This window comes from Rattus norvegicus, chromosome 6 (assembly GCF_021556685.1).
Source record: "Rattus norvegicus strain SHRSP/BbbUtx chromosome 6, alternate assembly SHRSP_T2T, whole genome shotgun sequence".
In the NCBI taxonomy this organism is placed as follows: domain Eukaryota; kingdom Metazoa; phylum Chordata; class Mammalia; order Rodentia; family Muridae; genus Rattus; species Rattus norvegicus.
Window position 1 is genome coordinate 36,031,240 of NC_141539.1, and position 22,929 is coordinate 36,054,168.

The 22,929-nt window shown below is 37.6% G+C and overlaps 1 protein-coding gene across 13 annotated transcripts in view; it reads left to right on the top strand.

Moving 5' to 3' along the window:
* The window catches only part of LOC148005135 (uncharacterized), a 239,935-nt gene that overhangs the window by 78,709 nt on the left and 138,297 nt on the right, over positions 1-22,929 (top strand). For 5 of the 13 annotated variants that reach the window (XM_087555064.1, XM_087555068.1, XM_087555067.1 and 2 more), the window contains exons 3-5: positions 6,157-6,186; positions 10,892-10,989; positions 12,112-12,231. The exons of 6 other annotated variants lie outside the window; for them this stretch is intronic. The gene's annotated coding sequence lies outside the window, so the exon portion shown is untranslated. Of the gene's footprint in view, positions 1-5,731; positions 5,768-6,156; positions 6,187-10,891; positions 10,990-12,111; positions 12,800-22,929 lie in introns of those variants that run through there. 2 more of the 13 variants (XR_015622906.1, XR_015622905.1) reach the window with 2 other exon arrangements.

Genomic DNA, 22,929 nt, shown 5'->3' on the forward strand with positions numbered 1-22,929 from the left:
TCTTCTGGCCTTCATAGTTTCTGGCGAGAAGTCTGGTGTGATTCTGATAGGTCTCCCTTTATATGTTACTTGACCTTTTTCCCTTACTGCTTTTAATATTCTTTCTTTATTTTGTGCGTTTGGTGTTTTGACAATTATGTGACGGGAGGTGTTTCTTTTCTGGTCCAATCTATTTGGAGTTCTGTAGGCTTCTTGTATGTCTATGGGTATCTCTTTTTTTAGGTTAGGGAAGTTTTCTTCTATGATTTTGTTGAAGATGTTTACTGGTCCTTTGAGCTGGGAGTCTTCACCTCTTCTATACCTATTATCCTTAGGTTTGATCTTCTCATTGAGTCCTGGATTTCCTGTATGTTTTGGACCAGTAGCTTTTTCCGCTTTACATTATCTTTGACAGTTGAGTCAACGATTTCTATGGAATCTTCTGCTCCTGAGATTCTCTCTTCCATCTCTTGTATTCTGTTGGTGAAGCTTGTATCTACAGCTCCTTGTCTCTTCTTTTGGTTTTCTATATCCAGGGTTGTTTCCACGTGCTCTTTCTTGATTGCTTCTATTTCCATTTTTAATTCCTTCAACTGTTTGATTGTGTTTTCCTGGAATTCTTTCAGGGATTTTTGCGATTCCTCTCTGTAGGCTTCTACTTGTTTATTAATGTTTTCCTGTGTTTCCCTAAGTGTGTTCATGTCTTTCTTGAAGTCCTCCAGCATCATGATCAAATATGATTTTGAAACTAGATCTTGCTTTTCTGGTGTGTTTGGATATTCCATGTTTGTTTTGGTGGGAGAATTGGGCTCCGATGATGGCATGTAGTCTTGGTTTCTGTTGCTTGGGTTCCTGCACTTGCCTCTCGCCATCAGATTATCTCTAGTGTTACTTTGTTCTGCTATTTCTGACAGTGGCTAGACTGTCCTATAAGCCTGTGTGTCAGGAGTGCTGTAGACCTGTTTTCCTCTCTTTCAGTCAGTTATGGGGACAGAGTGTTATGCTTTCGGGCGTGTAGTTTTTCCTCTCTACAGGTCTTCAGCTGTTCCTGTGGGCCTGTGTCTTGAGTTCACCAGGCAGCTTTCTTGCAGCAGAAAAGTTGGTCTTACCTGTGGTCCCGAGGCTCAAGTTCGCTCGTGGGGTGCTGCCCAGGGGCTCTCTGCAGCGGCAGCAACTAGGAAGACCTGTGCCGCCCCTTCCGGGAGCTTCAGTGCACCAGGGTTCCAGATGGTCTTTGGCTTTTTCCTCTGGCGTCCGAGATGTGTGTGCAGGGAGCAGTCTCTTCTGGTTTCCCAGGCTTGTCTGCCTCTCTGAAGGTTTAGCTCTCCCTCCCACGGGATTTGGGTGCAGAGAACTGTTTATCTGGTCTGTTTCTTTCAGGTTCTGGCGGTGTCTCAGGCAGGTGTCCTGCAGCTCCTGGGCCCTCCCCTATGGGAGCCCAGAGGCCTTATACAGTTTCCTCTTGGGCCAGGGATGTGGGCAGGGGTGAGCAGTGTTGGTGGTCTCTTCCGCTCTGCAGCCTCAGGAGTGCCCACCTGACCAGGCGGTTGGGTCTCTCTCTCACCGGGTCTGGGAGCAGAGAGCTGCTGCGGGCCGGGATCTCACATAAAATATTTTAAGTCCCTGGGAAATTTCACTTACGATAATGCCCTACATAGTCATTCATACTGCTGTAAATGACTGGACATTTTCTTTTTGAAGGCTTAATTGTATTCTATTGTTTGTATCATCAAAAAACACCTTATCTGCTTACCTATTGATACACAGGTTGATCTAGTTTGGGCTACATTGAATAACAATGCAAGACAAAAAAACAAAATGTCTTTTTGAAGTAGTGATGTCACTTACTATGAATACATATATACAAATATTTAATTTCCTTAGTCTGATAATTAATTTATTTTTTTGAGAAATACTTCTGTTATTTTCCATAATTGCTATGCTATATTGAGTTATCTCACAATAGTGTGCAAGGACTTGCTGTTCATCATGGCCTTTCCATCCCTTCTTGCCTTGTTTCCTTTGAGTAATAGTTCATATAATGGTACAGATGTAGAGTAACATGTAACTAATTTAATCTAGCATTTAATTAATTAAGAGAAATGTTGAGTGCTTTTCTGTCTCGTGTCCCAGTTGGCCTTTTCACAGTCTATTCTTATGCTTTGCCGACTTTCGATCTCCCAACTTTCTAATAGGTGTGGTACAAACTTGAATTTCTTGTATATTTTGCACACTAATCTGTTATCAGATGCACAGCTTCCAAATATTTTCTCCTATCCTACACTTTTTTCTCTTAACTTTGTTGATAATTACCTTTAATATGAAAATTTTAGTTTCATTCCATCTCATTTATCTGTCTAAAGTTACAGTACCTGTATCTTTCAGTTTATTTCAACTGAGGAGGGGGTCATAAATCCTACCCAGCTATGATGCCCATGGACTACAACAATGACCAATATTGCACTATATCCTTAAAGGCATAGTAATCCCATGCATACCTTGGCAGTAACCAATGGCTCTCTAATTGGACTTAAGACCCATTGAACAAAAAGGAAATTACACCTGGTCCTAGAAACCTAGCGAACTCTCCAGAGCTAGGGAAATAATAGATTTTGGGGGAGAATCTACAATTATGTTGTGATTAAACTAGCATAATCTCTAACTACATTTGGAATATTTGTTCTTATCCCATAGATAGTCTTCACCCCACATCAGCAATGTTATGTAAAATCACAACCAATCAAAATACAAATTTTTTAGAGCTAAGGCCTAATGTCTACATTGGCCAAACAATAACTGACCCAACTTCAGATCCATCCCATGGGCAAGCACCAATCCTTGACTTGATGCTCTGTTATACTTGCAGGCAGACATCTAGCACGACTGTTCTCTGAGAAGTTCCACTGAGCAGCTGACTCAGACAGATGCAGACACCCACAGAGAAACAGTAGTGGAGCTTGGGGACACATACAAAAGAATAGGGGGAAGTATTGGGAAGGACTGGAGGATTGATGGAAATAGAAAGACCATAGGAAGACAAACATAGGTAACTAACCTGAACTCTAGGGGCTCTCACAGACTAAACCAGCAATCAAAGAACATACATGTATTGGAACTAGGCCTCCCTGAATGTGTGTTAACAGATGTGAAGCATGGTCTTTATGTGGGTCCCAGACAACTGAAGCAAGGGCTATTTCAACAGCTGTTGCCTGTCCATGGCATATGTTTTTCTAGCTGGGCTGCCTTGTCTGGCCTCAGTGAGAGAGAGTGTGCCAAGCCTCACAGAGACTTGATGTGCCAGGGTAGAGGGATACCTGGGGGACTCACCCGCTAAGAGAGAAGGGAAGGGGGGATAGAGGGAAGGATTGTGGGAGGAGGAGTGACTGAGAGGGGGGCAATGAGCAGGATGTAAAATGAATTACTAAGCAATCACCACCACCACCACCACCACCACCACCACCACCATTACCACCACCATCATCATCATCATCATCATCATCATCATCATCATCATCATCATCTCCCAGACCTAAGGCTCAGGGAACATTGTGAAATAGGAGCAAAAAGAGTTTAAGAAACAGAAGATTGGCAAGTATTTTTGGAGATTGTTTCTCCTGTTAATATCAGAAGCTACTCCAGTAAAGTCTCACGAACATAATTGCCTAATCATTAGCTGAACAAACACAAAAAAATAGACATGCTGAAGAGGACAGAGGGAAGATCCCCAAGCTTCTAACAATATACAAAATATAGAAGGCAAAGGAGAAACAGTCTTTCCTAGGAAAGAGCAAAACCAATGAGTTATCTACTATCATTAGTCAGCCCAGTATATATATATATATATATATATATATATATATATATATATATATATACATATATACATATATATGTGTATATATATACATATATACATATATATGTGTATATATATATATATGGGAATAAAAATAAACACACACACACACACACACACACACACACACACACACACACCAATAGGCCACAGTTTTATATTTTTGGTTGTGAGCCTAGCCTTTAACAGCTGAGCCATCTCTCCAGCCCTAGGCCACATTTTAAAAAGATAGTGAGAAGAGATATATGGAAGTAGCTGAAGGAGATAAAGGAAGGAGAAAGCAATGTGATTATAATATGATCTCAAAATAAAAGAAAGCATTAAAAATTAAAAACAAAAATCCAATAACATTGTATAACCATCCTAACAGTATTTTATGATCCATGAACATAGAATGCTTTTTACCCTTCCTTTTTTCAACATGTCAGGTAGTTAAAAATCTTAAGTTTCTTTTGTTAAATTTATTTCCAGTTATACTACATTTTCATGATATTATTAATGAACTTATTTTCTGATTGCATTTTGAAGTCTTCATTGCTATTGGCTACCCATGTGGTTAGCTGTTATCTCAGTTGATTTTATATTGATGGTGAATTACCTATGATTAAACAGATTTTATTTCTTTTCAGTTTTCAAATGATTATGCAGTTAATGAAATATATGTTTTCTTGTTTAATTTCCCTCTAATATGAAGCATCTAGCTTGACCCTAACATATTTGCTCTGCTCCTTAAATTTTATTAGAAATCATTTTTAATTGATTAAAATAAATTGAAATTTTATGTTCTATTGTAATGAACTATTAGAATTTTCTTATTCAACTCTCTCAGTGTGTGTGTGTGTGTGTGTGTGTGTGTGTGTGTGTGTGTGTGTGTGTGTAGAATATGGTGGACAGAATCTTGACAACATATTAGATGTTGCCTAACAATAATCCGACCAACACAACTCAGTTCACCCTCATGGGAGATGATGAGAAAGTCAGCTGCCCTTTAGTATACAGTCACCCTGCTGCTTGCTGTAAGGAGTGACCTCCTTTACTCTGGTAATTACTGAATCCAGACCTAATGTCTGCTCTCATTTAAAAATCCCTGCTTGCAATGCCTAAGCCAGGGCCAAGTACAGTAGTCAGTGAACTAGGGGAGCTGCCAACAATTAGAACTTTGAAGCATCTCGTTGCCAACAAATTATTGCCTGCTCCCGTTAGAATCAACATTGCCTTTTTGGCTCATAATGTAAAATGCAATTCAGTTTTAAAATAACTATTTTAATTCACAAATGGTTGACAGTGGCAGGATTATAGTGTAGGCTCTGAGCTTAAAAATAGTGTGTGTTCGGTTATAAGCATCTCCGTACTGAATAGTATTTCACAGGACCACAGCTGAAGAGAGGATAGCCGTTTGGGGCTTTGTCAGCTCAGGAATAAAGACACACCTAGGGTATGAGAATTGAGTAATGGGATTTGGAACTGGAGTCACGAGCTTCTCTTTCGTATTAGGAAACATTTTGAAGAAATAATGTATAAGTTTCATTAAAATTGATGCTGTGATTTATTTGATTAAACTTCTGGAGTGATTTATTAGGCATAATTTCAGTGAAGAGGTGGTTTAGCTTCTCCCTACATGGGTGGAAGTTAAGTACTCTTGAGTCTAAACTTGGGGGACATGTCCTCAATAAGGTAGCGCTCATAATTAACATTTCTCTGCATTTCCTTTAACGCAAACATGCAAGAGGGGACATTTAAATGCCTTGCAATTAAAATGGAAACATTTTACTTTTACTGGCAGCCTTTCAACTTTTCAGTTCATCATATTTATGGCTATCATTATTAGACATCTGGAAAAATATAGTTATGCTTGCTATTTATATCACAAACTAAAGACTTTGAATCACTTTGTAGACATGATCTCATTAATGCTCTCTGCATCTCTGTGAGGTAAGTGCAATTATCTTCATTTTATTGAGTTTAAATTACTTTCCAAGGTGTCAAAGAAAATTGTGGCAGGATGGGGTGGGGGGAAATCGAGGTCTCTCAGTGTCCACTGTAATGCTAAATTCCGTTAAGTAAAATTGGAAAATTAAGAATCAAGTTGTAAGTGGCCAAAGTCTAATTTTCTATAAATAGTGTTTTAATACAGCTTGTTTGAGATGTTACATTTCATGGTTATGCCATTTCCAGTACAATGTATCAGCCTGACTCACATTCTAATGTATTTGTCAAACCAATATTTTATGCAGTGACATTACTCAAAGTTTCTATAAAACTAAAAAAAATTGTTATTATTTTATAATTATTTCTTTTCTTCCTTCCCCTTGTATCCACAGCCACAGTTATGATTGAATTTTGACTTTTAGGTAGGTTTTTTCCTTTGGGTATGGAGTGGTATTCTTATTATTCATGTTGGTTGGTAATGATCTTTCACCTGTGTGTCCCTGCTCTAAATATTTCCCACTTTTAGATGTCTCTGTAGCTAAAATGCTATCTTGCTTGTTTGCCCTCAAATCTTGCTTCTGCGTGTTCAAGTGTGGGAGATACTATAACTAAATAGTTTGTTTGGCTTTGCTTTTCCTTTTATTTCCAACAAGAGTTCAGAGACCATTCTTCCGCACAACAGGAAATAGTTCTTCAGCAACCTGTGCTGTAAACGTATGTTCATGTGTAAAAGAGTGAAGCTAACCACTAGCTTCAAAGTAAATCTAAAGCAGAACCCAGACCTAACTTCCCTCATAATTTCCAATACAAAACAAACATACAAAAACAAATGTGTGGAATCTTGATGCTTGGACTTAACAGTGGCTTCTTAAATTTGCAACCCAAACCTGAAAAAAAAAAAAGAGGAAGTAGATAAGCTAGGCTTCCCCAATAGAGACAATACTAACTGGACTCAAGAGATTATTGATAATAATTTTTAAAAAAGACATACATTGGAGTGGGCAACCCTGGGCAAATTTAGAAAGAGATAATAGTAGATAGCTATTCTCAAAGTACTCTGTATGCGTGCATGGAATTTACAAACATAAAAAATGCATATGCATGATACACTGCACCCTGCAAACCACTGTGAAGACTGAAAAGACAACGGATGGAATGGGATAAAATACTGGCAAACCAGATTTGGATAAAGGCTCAATGTTTTGAATTTATGAAAACCTCCTATAATCCAAATCCCCGCAAACAAGCAAACAAACAAACAAACAAAAATAGGCTGGGAAGAGTTGTGGTTGTAGCTCAGTAATAGAGTTGCGTAGTATGCATAAGATTCTACCGTCAGAGTTCAGTAATTTTCAACTCCAAAACCCCAAAATAAACAATGTAGGTAAAGCCTTTCATTGCGTCTCTAGATATTATCTACGTAGCAGATATAAATTACTGATAAGCCCAGAAGTAGCTGCTTGACATTATCAGTTGTTAGGGAAGTCATGTGGCACTCTTTTGACTTTATAGTCCTTAAAACAGCAAAAGGAATCTTGTGATGGGTGTGACAAGGACACAGTAAAGCTGGAATGCTTGCACAATAATAATGCACATATGAGCTAGGGCAGACCAGCTGAAATTAGTTCCCTGCCTCCAGGAACTAAGACGACACCTCCTAAAGAACTGGAAATAATTCCCTTAGAATCCTGTCCATTACTTCTGTTTCAATAGAATCATATATAATGCTAAAAACCTGGCTATCCCAGTGTCTACCATGCATATGCACACGATGTGTGGTAGGCTACATGGTATATCATATCACTCGCTCAAAAAAAGAATCAAGTCATATATACATACATATAGAATAGATAAAACAACATGGATGGACTTTTAAAACATGTTAGATGAAATAAACCAGAAATTAATAACAGATATATCATGATTCTACATTTAGAAACCAATTAAAACATATTTATGGAGCTAATGTACAGAATATCAGAGAAAGGAGGTATAGAAAGATAGGACTAGTACATAATATTGGAGTAGGTTTCTACTTCTGGAAAGGGTGATGGCTATGCAAAATCTTGAATGTAATTAATACTGAATTCCACAGTGAAAAACGATGAAATGAGAAATTTCATGTATGTATCTATTTTAACACCACACACACACACACACACACACACACACACACACACACCACATGCCTAACATGATTTCAACCCAAACTAGCCTGCACCTCACACACATGAAACGTAAGAATTTATTTTTATGTTTCTTAAAAAATACTTTTATCATTTTTGTAGTAAGTTTAATTTATTGTCTGACCAAGGTGTATTTAATCACTGCATACAGAAGTTCATTTCACAGTTAGGTCAGATGGTGCTAAAAGCCATCCTTTCATTGCAAAGCTCTGAGCTAAACATCATTTAACTTTTGAGGGGAAAAGCTTTCGTGATTTTATTTCAAAAGCAAGCACTTAGTAGAGGTAGCATGAATTCTTACACTCCTTTTAAATGAATAATTAGTACAAATATAAAGTCATCATTCTTATCATTTCTGTTAATTTGAATATAATAAAATATTATAATAGAAAACCCCATTCCGTAAGTGGATGTACACACATATCCAAGACCAAGTTTTCAGGAAACAGATATGAACCCTTGAATCTGTGAGGGGCTCACAGTGGTATTATAGTTTCTAATACATTTTTACATCTTTATGATGTTTTTTATGAAAATAATGTCACACTCTTCATCCATTAATAGGTCACGTCACACTGTTGCAAAATGTAGAATAGGTAATCTAGGACGGACCCCCGCCATGAAAATGAAAAGCTGTGGGTAATGAGTGGCTGACTGTATTTTTGCATCACGATAACAAATGACATTCAACCCAAACATTATCAGAATGAGACACTAAATGGCCTAGAGTCTGCAAAGGAGAGATTAATGTCAGTTTCAGGATACATTTTCATTATCTGTGGAAGTAAAAATTTTTGTTGTAAATGGCAATCAAGTTCATCAAATACAAAGAAAAAGTATATTTTAAAGCGCTATATTTGGGTCTTTCACAAAGGGGATGAATTTTGCCAGTTGGTGCCAGGACTGCGAGACAAGATAAAATAAAGTCCCAGAAGACAATATGGTGATCATCCTTTTCTCCCTTCCTTCCTGTTGCCTCCCTTCTTCCTAGTTCCTTCCATTCTTCCTGCTTCCTGCTGCACCTCCTCCTACATTTCCTCATACTTCCCTATTTTATTTCTTCTATGGAAATAAAAGGTGAAGAGAAAACAAATCAGTTAAACCATCAGGTCAATTCTTTGTCCAGCCATACTGCAGTGTCTAACATTACCAACCAGTAGTGAATTTATGTGACAGGAATGAAAATATTTTGCTTCCAAACCTTAAGGAACAAAAAGTTCCCTTCCATCCATAGACAATTGCAAGTAGGTCTTCTTTCCACACTCTGAGCAAGGGACGCTTGCTGATCCTCCTGCTGGCTGTAGAGGCTCACTTGAGTAACCAGCTTGCTCTAAGGCTTTTCCATCTCAGCCACTAACACAATAGATCCTTGCCAGCCCACCGCACACACAAGGACGTTGTGTGAATTCTAGTAATCCAATCTTGTTCCTCACAACTACGGGCCAAAAGCTTTAACCATTGAGCAGCCATCCAATCCCTATTGACCACATTGAGGATCTCATGGGTCAAATTAATGCATTAAAAAACTGTTGAAATAATTTCTTTGAAAATGTTTTTATCTTTTCATTGGCAAGGATCAAAATTTCATTTTATATTCTGGAAACTAACATTTAATAGTAGTGGCTCACAGGTTCTGAATTTTGTTGTTGCTTTTATTCTGAGATATTTAATTTTCTTTTGTTTTTCATTTTGTTTGGGGGCTCTTTAAGATGTCTATATCTGTACGTCTTCCATATTTTGACAGTGATTTCCATGTCTTTTGCCTGGTTCATCCACAATATGTTTCATATTATCATCATAATATGTTTGCCTGGTTCATCCATAACCTGGCAGCTCTTTAGATTATCTCTCTACCATTGTTTATACAAAGGCTGATATATTTGTATGGTATGGTGAAAAGACATTCACTTGGTGTCCATTGAATTTCTGGGGCATATTAAATTGTTGTTCTAGCAATTTTGAAATGAACTTAAACACCATTTCTTCCAATACCCTTTCTGGCTCACAACTTTTCCCTGCAGTTCTACCCAAATGCATAGTACATTCTGTGGTTTTCCCATAAGTCAGGGCTCTGTCAGCCATTGTCTTTAGATGCTTTTCCCTATGTAGTTTACTTTAGAACACTTGTTTATCTTCAAAATACCTATAGTTTTCCTTCAATGCCTTAGTCAACTATTAATGTGATAAAATTATGTTTTAAATAAGACATTATTTCACTCACAGAAATTCTATTTTCGATATTTTACTAAAATTCCCTTTTCTTATCATTCACTCTCTTCTATACCTATTATCCTTAGGTTTGATCTTCTCATTGAGTACTGGATTTCTTGTATGTTTTGGAGCAGTAGCTTTTTCTGTTTTACATTATCTTTAACAGTCATGTTGATAATTTCTATGAAGTCTTCTGCTCCTGAGACTCTCTCTTCTATTTCTTGTATTCTGTTGGTGATGCTTGTATCTACGGCTCCTCATCTCTTTCTTTGGTTTTCTATATCCAGGGTTGTCTCCGTTTGTGCTTTCTTTATTGCTTCTATTTCCATTTTTAATTCCTTCACCTGCTTGATTGTGTTTTACTGTAGTTCTTTCAGGGATTTTGTGATTCCTCTCTATAGGTTTCTACTTGTTTATGTTTTCCTGTATTTCTCTAAGGGAGTTCTTTATATCTTTCTTGAAGTCCTCCATCATCATGATCAAATGTGATTTAAAATCAAGATCTTTCTTTTCTGGTGTGTTTGGATATTCAGTGTTTACTTTGGTGGGAGAATTGGGCTTCAATGATGCCATGTAGTCTTGGTTTCTGTTGCTTGGGTTCCTGCACCTGCCTCTCTCCATCAGATTGTCTCTGGTGTTACCTTGTTCTGATATTTCTGACAGTGGTTAGACTGTCCTATAGGCCTGTGTGTCAGGAGTGCTGTAGACTTATTTTCCTGTTTTCTTTCAGCCAGTTATGGGAACAGAGTGTGCTGCTTTCAGGCGTGTAGTCTTTCCTGTCTATTGGTCTTCAACTGTTCCTGTGGGCGTTTGTCCTGAATCCACCAGGTAGGTCACTTGGAGCAGAAAAGTTGGTCTTACCTCTGGTCCCAGGCCTGAAGTTGCTCCTTGGGGCCTGTGTTTCAGCTCTCTGTGTGGGCAGCATCCAGAAGGGCCTGCCCTGCCTTTTCTCGGGCCCCTGTGCACAGGTGTCCCAGATGGCATTAGGTGTTTTCCTCTGGAGTCAGAAATGCTGGCAGAGTGTAGTCTCTACTGGCTTCCCAGGTGTGTCTGCCCCTCTGAAGGTTTAGCTCTCCCTTCCAGGGGATTTGGGTGCAGGCAGCTGTTGACTGGTTCTCTTCAGATCTGGGTGGTGTCTAGACAGTGGGGGACCTGCCACTTGAGTGCCCATGTCTTCCTGTTCCCAGAGGCCCTAAACAATTTCCTCTTGGGCCAGGGATGTGGGCAAAGGTGGGCAGTATTTGTGGTCTCTTCTGTCCTACAGTCTCAGTAGTGCCCACCTGTCTGGGTGGTGAGCTCTCTCTCCCATGGGGTTTGGGAGCAGGGAGCTGTGGGCCGGGATCAGCCATGATCTCCCTCTTTAGTTTGCTCTTTTTTGTTATTGTACTACAATATGGTCAATGTCCTTTATCTGCTTTTTTGCTATGATTCATCTCTCTAGACATTCATAGACTTTTCTAGTTACTCTGAGGATGAGAACTTTTCCACACAGCACTTGAACTAATTATGGAGACTGGCTATGGTTTCTTTCTCATGGTAGTCAGTTCTGTGCACCTTTTATCCATTGTCTAAATGCTATTTTCTCATGTTTTTGTGCTTTTCTTAATGATTAGAGAATATTGAGTGGAATTAGGTTCTATCCTCCTTTATCCAATCATTGTCTAAGTGGGTTGACATAGAATTGAGAAAGGGTGTTAAAGCCTCTCACTATCTTATCTCTGAGCTTCCTGATATCCACAGCATTCTCTGTTGTTTGGGATGATTTACTCCCAGGAATGACAACTACATTGCCAGCACTGGGCTTCAGATTTACAAGATGCTTCTTTTGTGTTAATTGGTCTGGTGTTTTCCTCTTGTATTTCAGTTTGCTTGACCTGGGCTCATCTATATCCTTATTGTTTTCTAAATCATAATATTTGGTGTGATTTTCTACATTGTTTCCTTTTCCAGACCTGGTTCTCACTGTTCAGCTCAAGGCAGTCACAACCTTACAGCCTATCTACCTTTTGCTTCCCAGCATGAGGAATAAAGGCATGTGTCACCTCACCTGGCTTCAGTGCTGATCTTTAAGTAAGACCATCTGTTTGTATTCTCTTAGAAGGTGCTTAAAGTGCAGTCACAAGTGATGATAATCCCGATATGTCTCATCTCATATGCCATTGTAATTTACATATGTGCACTTTGCTTTGGTGTGTATAATAAATGCTTTCATTAAAATATACTTGGCATTGAACACATTCTTAATGCATATGATTTTATGAGTTTGAAGACCTGAAATTGTGATACATTGTCAATGGCTCCTGAATTTTTCTGGGATTACTCTTGCATATTTAAAATCATGCTGACTTTACTTTTGTGTGTATAGTATTAGCTCTTAATATGAGATTTATCGCTCACAAAACTTGTGGTTGTAGAGAATCTATGCTACTCTGTAGAACATATGTCCAGCGTTTGCCCATACAGAATACCTGAGATTTTATCCCTTCAGAGAATCATTCCCAAATGTCCATGATTCTGATAATTACTATTGAATTATATGCTTATATTATTTGTTTCATTGCAAATAATACATAGTGCATAAGTGGATATATGTACTGTGTCCTTCTCTGATAAACAAATTAACAAATGTCTTTGGGCTAATCTATTGTGCCACTGGTCTTTGTTTGTTTTGTTGGTTGGTGGTTGGTTGGTTGGTTGGTTGGTTTGGTTTGGTTTCTGAGGCAGGGTTTCTCTGCCTTGTCCTGTCTGTCGGGAGACTATCTGGTAGACCAGGCTGACTTCAAACTCACAGAGATCCATCTGCTTCCATGTTGGAATTCAACTGTGTGTGCTACAACCTCTCATGTTTTGTGCCATGATTTTTAGGGATGAATATGTACCACATTTTATTTATCTCTTATATGTATATACTGTCTTAGGGTTTCCACTGCTGTGAAGGGACAACTCGACTAAAGCAACTCTTATAAAGGACAATGTTTAATTGGGGCTGGATTACATGGTCAGAGGTTCAGATAATTATCTTGAAGGCAGGAAACATGACAGTGTCCAAGCAAGCATGGTGTTAGAGTGGGTGTTGAGAGTTCTACATCTCATTCCAATGGCAAACAGGGGAAAATTGACTTCCAGGCATCTAGAAAGGGGGTCTCAGATCCCAGTCACACAATGACACAAGGCAAGTCCACATCTACTTCACAAGGTCACACTACCTAATATTCAGACCACCACATATGACTTTGCAACCAGAGGTAAGAATTCAAGATCCTATGTGGTATCATTGTCTTAAACTTTTGAGAATCTCCTCACAGTTTCCCATAGTTGTTGTGACATTTTACATTTTTATGGAACATGCACAGAAGTTTCAGTTTCTAAAAGTACACTATCACCAGTACGGCTTTATGATTTAATTTGATGATAGATACACTGACATATGAGAGGTGATGTCTCATTGCAGCTTTTATTTGCATTCCCATATGAGTAAGGCTATTGAACATTTTGTCATGTAACTGTTAGCCACTTGTACTTCTTTGAAGAAATGTCTGTTTGAGTCCGTTGCTGATTTTAAATCAGTTCTGTAATTTATTTTTGCTGTTGGAAATCCTTGCACATTTTAAAGATTAACTCTTTGTTGGATATGTGGCTTACAGACAGTTTTGTCATTCTGAACACAACTGCTGAGGTATCCAATGGTCTGGACTGAACAACTACTTTCTTTGCAGTGCGCAGATGGCTGCTGTTGGACTCCCAGTCATTATTATCAAAGCCAGCCATTATAATATACATTTAGTCTCTGACTTCCATTCCTCCAGAGAACCTGTATTAACACACTGTACCTCTGTGATTTTTTTCTTTTTACTTCCTAGTAGTGTGTTAAACTTTCCTCTTTTTTTCTCAGATTCTTGTATTTTTATAAGAGTATCATTTTTCAATTTTCTTAAATAACTTATTGGGCATTTTATCATTGAGATAGCAATAATATATGTAGATCATTTTGGGTTGCATTGACATTTCAAGATAGTGTATGCGTGTTTAACATATGTTAAAATTAATTACAGAGGAAATACTCTTTGTGGGTCAATAACACTGTTCCTAGAAAATACCAATAGATTATTTTAAAAATCCACTGTGTCTGGGTTGGAGTACCTTCCCAAAATTTATTGGAAATTTTTGGGCACTGATTGCCCAAAAGGAAACAAGCTATTGCTGTTTCTCTTTGTTGTCTAGACAACCAAAATGCTAATAATACTGTTGCTGAATACAGGACACAGTTTCAGTTAGGACACAACGTTATCAAGCTGGAACTGAATTGGAAGGTTCTTTGATGCTGGGTAGCTTTTTGATACCAGTGGGTACTATGTAGGCTTCTAGGGACAAAATAAGCACAGGCAACTTTACCCATTTGTGTATTTATATTCTGTTAAAACAAACTGGCAGGTAACATGAGCCCACTCATGCAAGAGTGACATAACTGCTACTGGGGATAACTGCTTTCATACAGAATCTAAAATCTGTACTCCTGGAGGGGATACAACCTCATACTATAAACTTAGCCAAAGGCTTCTACCTAGGGATGGGAGGTGTCATCCATCCTGGGGGGAAAAAGTAAAACATTATTTTGCTAAATGAATATGTTGTACTCTTCAATTCAAGCTGCTTTCTAAATGTCTTTGCTTTTACCCATAGACTCATGCTGCTCATTTTAGGTCCTATAAACCTCATTTTGTAGTGGACAACTGTTAACGGAGACAAGAATAAGTGACTATTATAATACCTAAAATTAACAAGATTCCTTTCAATGCTTACATACTATACAGAAGAGATAAAGAGAATAGAAGAGCTGGAGGATGGAAAACAGTGTATTCTGTATATGACATTGCCTTTGAGCTCACAAAGCCACTGAAGCTATCTATACAAGAATCTGATATGAAGACTGTCATTAGCATCTCATGGATTTTGTAGGAGATCTCTGATGAATCATTGAAATTAATAGTTGCTGGGAGAGTCTTGGAAATATTTTATTTAGTGTCTTCTCTGCTGGTAAGTTGCCATACTCAAGCAAATGATCCTCAGGCTATGTTTATAGAAGCAACCTCAATTAAATAGACTGAGTCTCACACACCAAAAAGGGGAAATAGATGGGAAGAAGAGGGGTTCAGCAGGAGTTGAAAGGGAACAAGAAAGAGATGGATTTGTTATAATCAATATATATTTATACACGCACACAATACAAGTCTTCCCTGGTTACAGAAAGTGTCTGGTCAGTTCAGGTTCTATATCCACCATTGCAAGAATTCTTAACTACTGATAGCAATGGGATGAAAAATCTTACACCCAATTCGTGTGCGCGTGCACACACGTGTGTATGTGTGTGTGTGTGTGTGTGTGTGTTTGTGTGTGTAATTACCACAGTATAAAAATAAAATAAATTTAAAGATAAAGGTGTGGTTACACACACCATTAATCTTACCACTTAGACTGCTGAAGAAGTATAATTTTAAGGTTAAGGTAGGTATATCTGAGATGCTACCCCTCCCCAAATTAAATAATTCCAAGGGTACAAGAGAAATTATTAGCATGTTACAAAAACCCAGTATACAACCAAAGAGCCCAACATGAAACAGTAGAGTTGAAAATGCAACATATAAATTCAGAGCTCACAACACCAGAGTCTAGGGTAGTATTACATCATATACCTGGCACCATCATCCCCTGTTTAACATTAGAGCTTTTCACAATTATCTGCAGCTATCAATAAGTCTGATAGCTAGAATATGACTGGTCATATATGACAATAGTTTGATTTTTTTCTATGTCTGCGATTTGCTGCTTATACAAGGGAATAATGTGAAAAGCATGGGTTTGTTAGGTATTTAGAGGCTAGCCTTGAACTGATGCTACTGCACGGACTACAGTGTCTGCTGAGTCAAACCATGCCCATAAACTAAGATACTATAAGATAGATAAGAGAATCTATTCATTTGGGAGAGTTCTTTGAGCCCTAAAATACATAAATAAGAGTTTTGTTTGTTTTCTTTCCTTTTATTCTACCGGAACATAATTGAATTGGGTTTAGAATTATTTTGATTTTATTGATTAAAAAACGAATTAATTTTACACCCCAACCAGTTTCTCCTCCTTTATCTCACCCAGCCCCTGTCCCAACCCCCACTATCCATCCATTTCTCCTCTTTCTTTTCAGAAAGGGTCACCTATTAGTGATTTTAAGTAGCTATGACATATCAATTTGCAGTTAGATTACATACCTCCTCTGCTATTAAAGCTGGACAAGCCAACCCAGTAACAGGAAAGGGTCCCCAAAATGTCAACTGAGTCAGAAATAAATCCTTCTCCTACTCTTGGGAAATTCCACAGAAAGACAACCTTACACAAATCTAATATATGAGCAGAGGACCTAGTCTATCCCATTCAGGCTCCATGGTTGGCAGTTATGTCTCTGTGAGCCCATATGAACCCAGGTTAGCTGATTCTGTGGTTTTTCCTGTGATGTGCTTGACCCCTCTGTCTTCCACAGTTCTTCCTCTCTTTCTTCTGCAAGATTGTTCAAGCTCTTTCTAAATATTTCATTGTACCTGTTTCTACCAGTCTCTGAGTGAAGCCTCTCTGATGACAATTAGGCTAGGCATGAATCTCTATGAATATAGCAGAATATCATTAAATCACCATTTCACTGACTATTCTTTTTATCTGGTAGTTCTATTTGAATTTATTCTATGTCTCTAGGCTATCTAGCCTCAGTGTCCTGGTCCTCCAGGCTGTATCAAACATGGATTTTTCTCTTGAGGTGGTGTAGACCTAAAGATGAACCAGTCATTGGTTGGGCATTCCCTCAATTTCTGCTCTAATGTTATTCCAGTATGACTTGTAGATAGGACACATTTTACATCAAAGGTTTTGTGGCTGGATTGGTGTCCCAGTCTTTCCAATATAAGTCTTCCCTGGTTACAGAAGATGACTGCCTTTTTCAGGTTCTGTATCCCTCATTGCAAAGATTCTTAACCACTGATAGCAATGGGGTTAGAAATTTTAGATCCAGGGCTTTTCCAGTCTCAGTTCCACAAACATTGATTCATTTTAGTTCTCATTTTTCAAGTACACAGAGCATAATGGCTATCTGTAGTCACCCCGGTGTTGTGTGATAGCCCACCAAAATTTACTTACTTACTAACTTACATATTGCATCTTCTGCTCTGTCTGCTTTTTCCTTGTACATACTATTGGTGTGTGAGGCCATTCCCTGCAAGTATATAATGCAGTTTAATAATATACTGACCTCATTACTTCCTTCTCTTTAATGCCTCTTTCTCCTATTAGTCAACTTTTCCCCCACCAGACAGTTTTCCTTCAACTTTCAGTCCATCTGCATGTATCCAATTAGGTACCCACAGGACTGTGAATCTCTTACTCATAAATGACAGTAAACATGCAAATGTTTGTCTTTCGGAGAATGACTTTCAGTTGGATTTATTCACCTATAAATGGCATGACTTCTATCGCCTTTATAGTTTATGAAGCTCTACTGCATTCATTGACCCTCTTTCTTTTATCCTCAATTTTATTGACATTCACTTGGGTGGGTTCTATGCTTACCAATTGTGACAAGTGCTAAAAAATATACTGGGGCTCAAGGATTTCTGTGACATGTTGATTTGTAGTCCTTCCAATGAATGTCCATAAATGGAATGCCTGGGTCAGTTGATACATTTAGCCCCTGGTAACTCTCTAATTCATGAGATACAATGTAATTTTCTACTTTTTGCTTTACTGTTGCTCTATAAATGTGTCCCTTCCCATTTTTAATCCCACTTAAATGTCTTATTTTTTTCCCTTTCTTTTATTGGATATTTTCTTTATTTACATTTCAAATGTTATCCCCTTTCCTGGTTTCCCCTCTGGAAATACCCTATCCCATCCCCCCTGACCTTACTTCTATGAGGGTGCTCTCCCACGGTCCTACACACTCCCTCCCAACTGCACTGATATTCCCCTACACTTCGGCATTAAGGCTTCAAAAGGCCAAGGGCCTCTCCTCCCATTGATGTTCAACAATGTCATCCTCTGCTACATATGTAGCTGGAGCCATGGGTTCCTCTGTGTGTACTCTTTGTTTGGTGGTTTAGGCCTTGGGAGTTCTGGGAGATCTGGTTGGTTGGTGTTGTTGTTCTTCCTATGGATTGCAAATCCCTTCAGCTCCTTCAGTCCTTTCTCTGACTCCTCCATTGGGGACCTTGTTCTCAGTCCAATGGTTGGCTGCGAGCATCTGTCTCTGTATTTGACAAGTTCTGGCAGAGCCTCTCCGGAGAGAGCTATATCAGGCTCCTTTAGATGAATAGTAGAAGCAGGTTCAATGTGGGAAAGGAGGTTAAGGGCAGGGCTTGTTCCTGTTCCTAACACTCTGTGTATTTTTTTCTGCCCAGAAAAAAACAAAAAAACAAAAAAACAAAAAAACAAACAAACAAACAAACAAAAAAAAACAAGCCCCATCATGCAAACTACTTCTGCTTTGGGTTTGAGGATATTGATGTGCCTACTTTTTTCTGGAATCATTATCATTACCTTTTATGCCTTCATAGTTTTCCAGTTGTCTTGTGTTTCAGAGTTGGCCTATTCTTTCCTTCAGTGCGGACATCCCTAGGATGGCCTGGTCTTCACTATGTGGAATATGTTAGACATCAGCATCTGTATTTAACTACAAGCCTCACGCTCATTAGTATATAACATATATACTAAATATAACATAATTGACATTACACTCATCTCTTCATAAATATTTTGTATATATTCAATATACATTGATCATTTATCATATTAATCAAAGACAAATAAAGTCAATCTTCACAGTGACACCTACAAGAACCAAGTAACAGTCCAGCAATTGAAGATGCCCAGTATTTGTTCTAGAGGCTGCAGCTGGTGGTGTTTGCCTGGTTCACACACTAACTCCAGTGAAAATAGAAGAAATATTTTGATATTAAGCTAAGAGCAAAAGGACATGATGCAAATACAAAGGGTAGGGGAAATGCCAGAAAAATGCAGAATGTGTGCTTCTTATTTGGGGATGGCTTTGATTAATAGTTTGAAAAATGTTTTTCTATAAAAATCTAGTCACTGAATCTATTGTTTCATAGACTAGTGAATTTCTTGAATGTGTTGGACATTACTGAAGTTAAGACTAAGTCTTTAATGTTTTTCTTAACCTTTAGCAGTCCATGGTGAGCAGAAGATAGAAGATCATATGGATAACTAATGAATTAGTTTAGTATTAACGATCTGCTATAGTGTCTCCAGAGAATTAACACATTTTAATACTACTCATATACATTTGTAATAGCATTACTGATATAGCATTTCAACATTACATGTATTACTCATATACATATATAATAGCATCAATTATCATATAAATGATTTTTAAATATATATATTTTAAAAAGCTAATAATCAAGACAGGATTCTGAATATTTTCTCTTTGGAATCATCTGTGAATTTTCATAGTTCTGAACAATTTCAGTGTCATCTAATGTCCCTTTTTTTGTACAAAACAATATTAATCTTAATGTCCATCACTCATATGCAAATATTCATGTTTTTTTTAATTTACTGATCTTTTTATTACCACCTCTCCTCCTCCATCTCTCCTGACTTCCTTCTTTGCCTTCCTGACATCTGTCCTTACCCCTTCATCTCATAGCCACTGGCCAGTGCTTTGCACTTTGGAAATGTGGTCTTCCCTTTACTCCCTTCCCTTCCTCTTTTTCTGTAGCAATTCTTCTCTTCTTTTATTGGGTTCAATTCAATTTTTTTTGTCTTTTCTCTTTTAGTAAGATTTATTTGCAAACTATATTCTAAAAGTTGAAAGATACATTTTGCTATTTTTATCAGGAAATTCATTTATAAAGATTAATCAGAGATAGGGTATTAATGTCCATCCTCATAGTCAACAGTTATTCTGAAGAAAAGCTTAAAAGTCAACAAAACACAGTATCTTGGAAATATCTTTGGATATCCCATTGAATCCTACACCTATCACTTGCCAAAGAGCAAAATAAAGTAAACAAATTTTTTGAAATGATAAAAAGTTATCTATAATATACTTTAATAATTCTCTAAACCTTAAAATTACCTACTCCTGGTATTTAAAGTTATAAACACATTATTCTTGTTGATATGATATACAAAAATTTAATTATTATAATTTTATTTCAGAAATTTTTATCAAAAATGTAAGCAATAGTTTCTAATATACAATATACAAATATACAACATTGTTTTCTAAAACTATTAATTATGTAAATCTCAGACAAATGTTTAGGTCACCAAGTATGTTAGTTTTAACAACAGTTCTTTCATGTTTCAAATATTTAATGACTTACTTTTATGATTTTTCTTTCTATGTATATGATGTTTCTGTGTGAATATATGCTATTTGTATGGAGGTGCCTGTGGAGTACCAGAGCTTGCACTGGGCAGTAAAGAACCACCTGACACGGGAGCTGTGAATTGCACTTGTGTCTTTAGAATAGTCAGGGTTCTTAGACACCACACAATATTTCCAATCTCCCACCTCAACATTGAAACAGTACCAGTGATAGAATATATGGACATTTATTTAAATCTATACTTGACAATAAAAAATAATTTTGAATTATTGACTGAGCTTACATATCTTATTATATCTACTTTAAGTTTTCTTTTTCTGATTATTTCTAATTTTATTTCTGTTTATATTACTATTGTAGCTACTGGATATGTCTTCTTATTGATTTATAGAAATTTGTTCTTTAAAAATATTTATTAAGAAATGCATAGAATCCTTCTCAGGTGTAAATTATCATTTTATACATTAAGGTTATACCAGCAAAGCAGATGGAGTCTGTGTTTTTACAGAGTTAATATTCTGCCAGAGAGACAGAAATGAATAGGGTGAAGAGGTGAAACCTGAAGTGAATATATAAGTCTGTGAGGTAAGTAAGAACATTTTTGAAAATAGAGCCTTCAATCAGAAAACTGTGACGTGGACAAGTACCTATGGCAAACCGATGCTGTGAAGATCAGATGATGAAAGGCACAGGTTCCCAAGAGAGTCATTGTTATGTTAGCTGGAGTTTGCATTACATAGGAACATGTCAGTCCTGCTATTGACTTGTGCTTTATTCCCAATGTCCTGAGAAATGATTGGTGAAATTTGCTTTATTGTTCACATATTAAACAGATGGGTTAAATCTGTGGTTCTCTATGAGGAGTGCTTTTGCCTTCCTTTGACATTGTCTGGAAACATTTTATTTAATTATGTGTTCATGTGTATGTGTATTTATTGGTTGAAAGGAAGTGGGAGGTAACATTGAGTAGAGGCAGGCCGTAGCTTAAAATCTTCCAGGCATAATGGTGCAACCCCATAAAATGAATCGAATGCTAAATGCTAATAGAGCTCATGTTACTAAGCTGCCTCTTATCTTAAGGAAAAGGCAAAGTTGTTGATTTAGAATTATCTTGGGGAAATACTTGTTCGCTCTTCATTTTCATGTTGCATGTTTCAATGGCATACTGTTAGTTATCTTTCTTTCACATGAAGTGAAATATAATATAATTGGAAAAAATATCATGTTTATTTTTAAATAATTTAAAGTTTCCTGGCAAGACAGTTTTCTGTCCTACATGTATAGAAATTATTTTTTTCCCTAAAAATATTGTGGGTATAGTGCTTTTCATTTAACATCCAATATTTATTTATTCATGTGCACATGTGTTTGCATGTGTGTATGTAGCAGGTGGCATGTGTCAGGGGGTGATATTGGCATGTGTGTGAGGGGGTGTTGGCATGTGTTTGTGGGGTGTTGGCATGTGTGGGGATTGTTGGCATGTGTGTGGGTATGTTTCCAAAAAATAGTATTTGGGGTTGATGAATTGATAGCATCACTGTTGTTTTGTAATCATGGTACTGATGATTCTTTTTTTTTTTATTAACTTGAGTATTTCTTATATACATTTTGAGTGTTATTCCCTTTCCCGGTTTCCGGGCAAACATCCCCCTCCCCCCTCCCCTTCCTTATGGGTGTTCCCCTCCCAACCCTCCCCCCATTGCCACCCTCCCCCCATAGTCTAGTTCACTGGGGGGTTCAGTCTTAGCAGGACCCAGGGCTTCCCCTTCTCCTTCCCCTTCATTGCTACCTATGGGGTCAGAGTCCAGGGTCAGTCCATGTATAGTCTTTAGGTAGTGGCTTAGTCCCTGGAAGCTCTGGTTGCTTGACATTGTTGTACATATGGGGTCTCGAGCCCCTTCAAGCTCTTCCGGTACTGATGATTCTTGATCTTGCTTTCTTACTTAACCGTGATGGTGTGGATGACAAACAGGTGTGTCTTTCTGAATCCTCCCATGGGGCAATTCTTTTCCTCCATTTTCTTACCATATATCTAGTTCTCCAATGATACATTTTTCACTATAATATCAATATTGCTCTGAAACATGATGTTGACAAAAGGGATTTATAAAAATCCTTCTGGCATACAGAAAAAAAATCAGGACAAAGTAGATTTATTAGAAACACTAAAGCAGAAGTAACTCAAGTTTATGAAAGCCACATATAGGGAGAAGAAAACAAAACAAAACAAAAATACTATTGTTCAGTAGGAAAGAGCATTTTCAGATGGTCACTCTATTGCAGCATTGGAGGAAGTTGATTGGAAATGATAAATGGCCAGAAGCTAGAAAGAACCCAGATGCCCTTCAACAGAGGAATGGATATAGAAAATGTG